Genomic DNA, 6,368 nt, shown 5'->3' with positions numbered 1-6,368 from the left:
GTGCCTACGTTCACTTTCCTAGCATAAGCACTGCACCTTTGAATTTCTTCAGGGCATCATTCAGTTTTTCATGAGACGCGTTATTCTTCTTGCACCTGTAGGGCCATACTTCTGGCAGTGAACATGTTACATGTGCTAAATTACATACCAGTGCACGTATAGTTAATATGCTTTAGTTTTGTCCTAAGTAGTATTACTATACTTCCTAGATGTCACTGCCTACTATTTTACTTCTTGAATGCTATATTTATGATAATGGTGTTATTCTGATGCCACCTGTTGGTTCCATCCGACTACTTAATGTTCTCTATGCTTAATTACACATTAGCAAACTAGCATGTGGTTCTGCTGCTTTTTGTTCGTTTTACCCTACATTTTCTGATGCTAGCTATTACATCACTGCTCCGAGCCTCTATTCATTACTTGTTTGTGTGTTCTTGATATTCCCAAGTTGCATGACTAATTTGATGCTTCTATTAATTATGGAGCTGCCAACCCCATCAAGCAAAATATTTGTTCTTTTGGGGCTGGCACCTCGAACAAGCATAAAAATAGAGGGAAGCAGATATATTGTCGTGTATGCACACACTCTTCTTTCATTAGTTTAGATGAACCATCGATTATCAATTTGGACCAGTGCATGCGATTAAAATTAATTTTACCTAAATAGAGGGTGCAGAATAAACTACAACAACTAGATTTGCAACCATGGGATGCTGACGATATCTTCAAAGAACATTGCAACAGCAGCGAGGCTTCACAGCAACATATGGTAAGCCAGTGTGTTTTAGTACAAGTGTAATGTAATGCGAGTGGGCTGCTTTCTTGGCTTGTGCCCTCAGCCTGTAATCCTACTGAATTACAAATAGTTCAATTGTCTGCTTTGCTGTATTGCTTGATTCGAATGCTTGTTTGTTGTTACGCCATACCTGAGTTGGCCAATATGTCACAGTGCCTGCTGTACTATCGTAACGAAATGCATGCCTATTTCATTTGTGTCCTTAACTTTTCCTCTCAACTTCATCACAAGACTGTCTTCGTAGTTTATATGAGGCCACACTGTTAAGTGCTTTCTCAGATTATTTCAACTGCTTAGATGCCTTGGCAACTTAAATATAGCGGTGGTACACTCCCTTTCAACTGGGTCCCATTTAATCCTGATTAAAGTCCACTAGTGGTATGATAGTTCAAAAGAGTTTTTGTTTTTTGAGAAAAATGAACTAGGGAGGTAGCAAAAACTAACTAGATGGGACTAGCGGATGTCGTTTATTTGCCACTTACATCCCTAGTTTCATCTTTACCATTTTAATTTCTTTTCGGCTGATGTTGCTTCGAACCATTTAAATATAGTTTGCCATGCTCGGCAATAATTCGTCCGTCGTTTACCATGTAAGCTTACTGCATGGATCATAAGATAACTATCTCTTACTTATGTCCAGCGAAAACCTTTCAGGATGCCGTTCACAATAGGACACAATGTACAACCCCAGAATCTATATGTGGAAGCAGTGCGCCATCCATGTTACCAGATGGTAGCAGTTCAGAGACAACACCGCCGAAGAGCAGTCTGAGCACAGATATTATAGTGCTTGAGGCTCTACTAGAGGCAGAAAGAGATGGTGTGGCTGCCATGAATGAGGTAATCTTTATCTTGAGACTGGAAATTACGGAATTAGCGGCACGCATTATGCAAGCAACCCAAGAATTGGAGGAAGTAAGAATGTTGCATTTGAAGACGGAGGAGGTCCTGCTGTTTCTGCTATCTGAAGCCCAAGGTAATCCCGGTTCTTCTTTAGATACGAGTTGAAATTGTCATTAGATTATTGTACTTGCATGTTTTGTCATGTCTCTGAATGGATTATGTTGCAAGACCCCCTATGTTGTCCATGTGTTGTAATGATCCGAATTTTTTAGGCGAGGTAATCTTCAGTACTTGTATGATTGACATAAGGTGAACTGTTTTTCGTGTGAGCATATTGTATTGGATGAAATAATTGTTTGACTCAGAGTGTATCCAACGTACTGAGTTCGAAGATCACGGCATTTCTAAATCATAATCATATATAAAGGTGGAATAAATCTTTGTTGTGGTTTTGAAGAAATAAATAACAAAACGTAGAATTATCTGTGGATATTCGTAATCAAATACAAATTGGATTTGAATTTACTTTGCTAGGGCCCAGGGCAAACGTGAATGCTAATTCTCCCAAGTTTTGAATGAAGTGGCTAAACACTCACTATAATTTGTGGGCTGCCCGAAGCAAGTGTTTGCGAGATGCAAATTACTGTCTACCCCTGACACTTGACATCCTTATCGACCGGATTTACACTGCTGTCGATAGGGGTAGACTAGTCACTTCAATCAGACATGACACGACGGCCTCTGAGCCCATTCAAACATGGTGGGCGCCAAACGTGGGCGGCAAAACACATTTGATTCAAGCTCGTCCGAAAGACACGTGTCTCCTCCTCCATTTCCCCATTCATACACGGTGGGCGGCAAAACAAACTCTCCTCGTCTGAAATTGATGTAGGCTAATATTTTAAATAGGGGCAGATGTGTAACTTCCCTCAGACGTGACACAACCACCCTACCGGTCAGCCCCGTTCATACACCATGGGCGCCAACCGTGGGCGGCAAAACACCCTCTCCTCGCCTGAAATAGTTACCGGCAAATATTTGGGAGATGCGAGATTACCGTCCTATCCCCAACCGACGCGATGTCCGAAATTTTAAACGGGGGATAAGTTCATAACTTTCCCACATTTCAGAGAAGCGCATCCCAAAGTTTGAGATCCCCCCTCCCCTCCATTTCCCCATTCATACACCATCGGTGGCACGACAACCTCCGCACTGCGGCCAGCCTCCTCCGTCTGCCACCCCATCCTCCACCTTGCCGGAGCCGCTACACCTACCTCGTCGTCCACTACAAGAGATGGACGTCTCTCATCCACGGTGCTGGACAAGGATACTTTCATCGCCTCCTCTTGCTTCATCAGTGCCATTGTCCCCCTTGTCGTTGCCGCTCCTACGACCGCCTCGTCCACGGCAACAGGATATATCCCCCGACCCAGCCGTTTGCCGTCTAAAGTCTTCTTCCCCGCCGCCGACAGCCATCGCACCCGCACCACCCTCAATGTATCAGCATAGGCCTACACGGCGTCGCAAGAGAGGTGGTACTCTTTGATATGTGCTTAAGTTATTGATCTCACCTGGAAAATAGATCGTTATTTATTTACTGTACTTTTCTTGTCCGTACCAAATTGTAGTGGCTAGTTGAAAGCAAACATTGTTTGTGAAGTAGCTTTGTCCGGTTTGCACCTTCAGATCCGCCATGGCACGAGCACTATACTCATAAAGCTTATGGTTTCCCCCCTTTATATTCACTACCATCATCGTAGGTGCTTCGTGTCATGCTAGCACTGCTCCTCAAGACCTCAACCCAAAGCTTACGTGTTGAAATACGAATCTGATATGATGCTCCTATGACTAAAACAGAGAACGTTTAATTGGTCACCTAATGTTCCTATATTCATTTCGAAAAGCATGTGTGCCACCCACTGGTCCATCTAGTTCCACTTTCCTAATTTTTCTCTCGATGCTTAGGGTTTTCCCCTTTTATCTACTCTACTATGATCTGCGTAGGTGCTTTCTGTCGTACTAGCATTACTCCACCCTTCAAGCTAAAAAACACAACACTCAGAATTCGAAAGCTTAGTTGTTCAAATATGATTGTGACATGATACTGATATTAGTTAACCGACACATTTAATTGGTTAGCTAAAGGTCCCACTGAGTTTCCAAATGCATGTCGCGACATATAGAGAGACGGCATAATTGCATTTCTTTGTCGCTTGTTGACCGTACTTTCTTGTCCATACCAAATCTTAGTTGTTATTTCAAAGCAAACATCGGTTGCTAACTACCCTTTGCGCGGTTTGCAGCTTCAGATCTGCCATCCCACTGCCACGGTCAACACTGTACTCATCATGCTTATGGTTTCCCCATTTTATGATGACCACAATCAGCCTACGTGGTTCATGTCGTAATAGCACTGCTCCCCCCCATCGAGCTAAACAAGCTTAGTTGTACAAATTCATATATGATATTATTGCTGATATTAGTAAAACTGAGAGATGTTTAATTGGTTAGCTAAATGTTCCTACTTTAGTTTCGAAATGCATGTGAGCCACATATGGAGAGACCAGAAAGAATAGTATTTCTCTGTGCGCTCTGGTTCATCATGGGTGACCAACCGACATTGTATTGAAAGACTTGTAATATCTTCAATCTGCTTGCTCTTCTGCTCTTCTTTAAGATGATACTCTTCTCTTGCGGTCGACTGATCAGGTCGATTTGTTCTCCGTTAGTATAATTTGAATCTGCTAGGCCAGGTCAACTTGTTCTTCTTTACTATATGTTGAAGTTGTCATCTGCAAAGTGTCATCACTTCTAGAGCTCTCATATTTTGAGTAGTAGTCCACATTATATTAATGCACACAACAAATTACAGCATGCATGGCATCTCTTAAAAGAATTGCAGAGATAGCACAAAGGGGTTTACAGGGAGGCAATATTGGATTAGAATCACTTCTGCATTACAAAGAAAATCTCACTTGTTTTTATGTTTTCATGCATGTCAGATATTGAACATTATCAAAATGAATATGAGAATGGGCGCACGAGAGGAATATTGCGGAACGATCCACTGGCTAACAAACTTGGCATGGTGGAGGATGGCCTATCTTATTCACCCATCAAGGTGCTTGCTCTGACTTTGCAAAGTTGTATTGGTCGCACATATTTTGCATTTGACCTCTTGCATTACTTCTACTTTGTTACACCATCTGCTTAGTTAAGCATCATACATGAGTATATGCCATACCTATCCATTTTCTGTACCTATTCCATGTGTCGTCACACTATGTTTTTCTAGTAAAATGTTGTTCTTTCGTAATAGATGTCCAAAAGGAAGAGGGTGAGTGCAGATCCTCAAGGAGTACAAACTAGGTATTTGGAAAAGGTAGTGATACCTGTTAAATCAGATAGATCAGCAGCCACAGAAAACACAGGCCCAACTGTACCACGCTTACCCCTAGTCCAGTGGCCAAACCCCTATTAGAACTGATGGGAGCCCAGCGTCAGGTACTGTCTACGATATCAATTCAAAATTTGAACTCCTAAATTTCTGATTGTGCCTTACCTTCTCTCTTGTATGAAAACTAATTTCAGATGAATCTCCTTGCTCAAAGGATCATACGATCTCAAAACAATATTGGGCTCTGCATTTCTCTTGTCAGTACCTCTCTCCCTTTTGCCTTGTAATGTTGTACTTTATTAATTGCTATTTGATTATGTATCATCAGTCTGCAGCTGGGCTTCATTATACTCTATTTCTTCCAATATTATTTGATCTATATTTATTCTTTGCAAAATGTAGAATAATGGCAACGCTTATAAAGAATTTTCTTTGGGTAATTTATTGAATTATCCTTCCATCAACATGGAGAAGGGCTTTGTCTAGCCCGTGTTAACATGTAATGTAAGTTCATCCTTCTCAAGCCTTCAAACTTTGTTCTAGTATAGATTTGGATAGGCATCATTTCATCCGCTGCTGTTTGCTTTGCTCTTTACATCTGATTGGATGTTTGCAACAACTACCAGTTTCAAATTGTAGTTGTAAAAACATGTTCCTTATGCAGAACAGATCCATTTATTTGCTTATATAATTGTGAAACATGTTACGTGTCTCCTTGTTTCTCTTTCAGAGTCGTATCTCTTACGCCAGGCAGAACTTTAGGGGAGATAGTGAGCCAAACCATCTTGAGGACAGCGAGATGACCCCAAGGTCCTGTCTTGATGAAGACAGTGAGTTGAAGCTACTCACCAGCAGGTGTGAGACAACCTCTGTGCAGTCGCTGCCTCAGTCAGTTCGACTTCTTCAGTCTCAACTTAATGCGGAAAGGCTTGCTTCAGCTTAGCTCCGACTTGAAGTCAAAGAGGCAATGAAGATGTCAGAGGACTGCCGTGCGCAACATCATGCCATAAATCTAGTGTTGGTGCATCTATCGTTGACACAATTGAGGTCTACTCAGCTTCTTTGGTTGTTTGGGGGGCCCGACCTGGCCAGGCCTAGTGCCTTCTAAAGTGCTCTTAGTTCTGTATATTCTTTTGTCAGTGTGTTTATTTGCACTGGTGGCGAACTTTGATGCCCAATGGATGTAATATGTGTGATTGCCGTGATAGCCTAGCGTAAGTTGCTTACTTTGTTTGCTTGTAGTCATTGCAGTTCTTTTTCCGCGGTTTGCTAGTGGCTGCAATAACCTATTTTTTAAAACTAGGCCACAATAACCATGGGCTAATATTT

Source organism: Triticum aestivum, chromosome 4B (genome assembly GCF_018294505.1).
Source record: "Triticum aestivum cultivar Chinese Spring chromosome 4B, IWGSC CS RefSeq v2.1, whole genome shotgun sequence".
In the NCBI taxonomy this organism is placed as follows: domain Eukaryota; kingdom Viridiplantae; phylum Streptophyta; class Magnoliopsida; order Poales; family Poaceae; genus Triticum; species Triticum aestivum.
Note: the sequence above shows the minus strand (reverse complement) of the source record.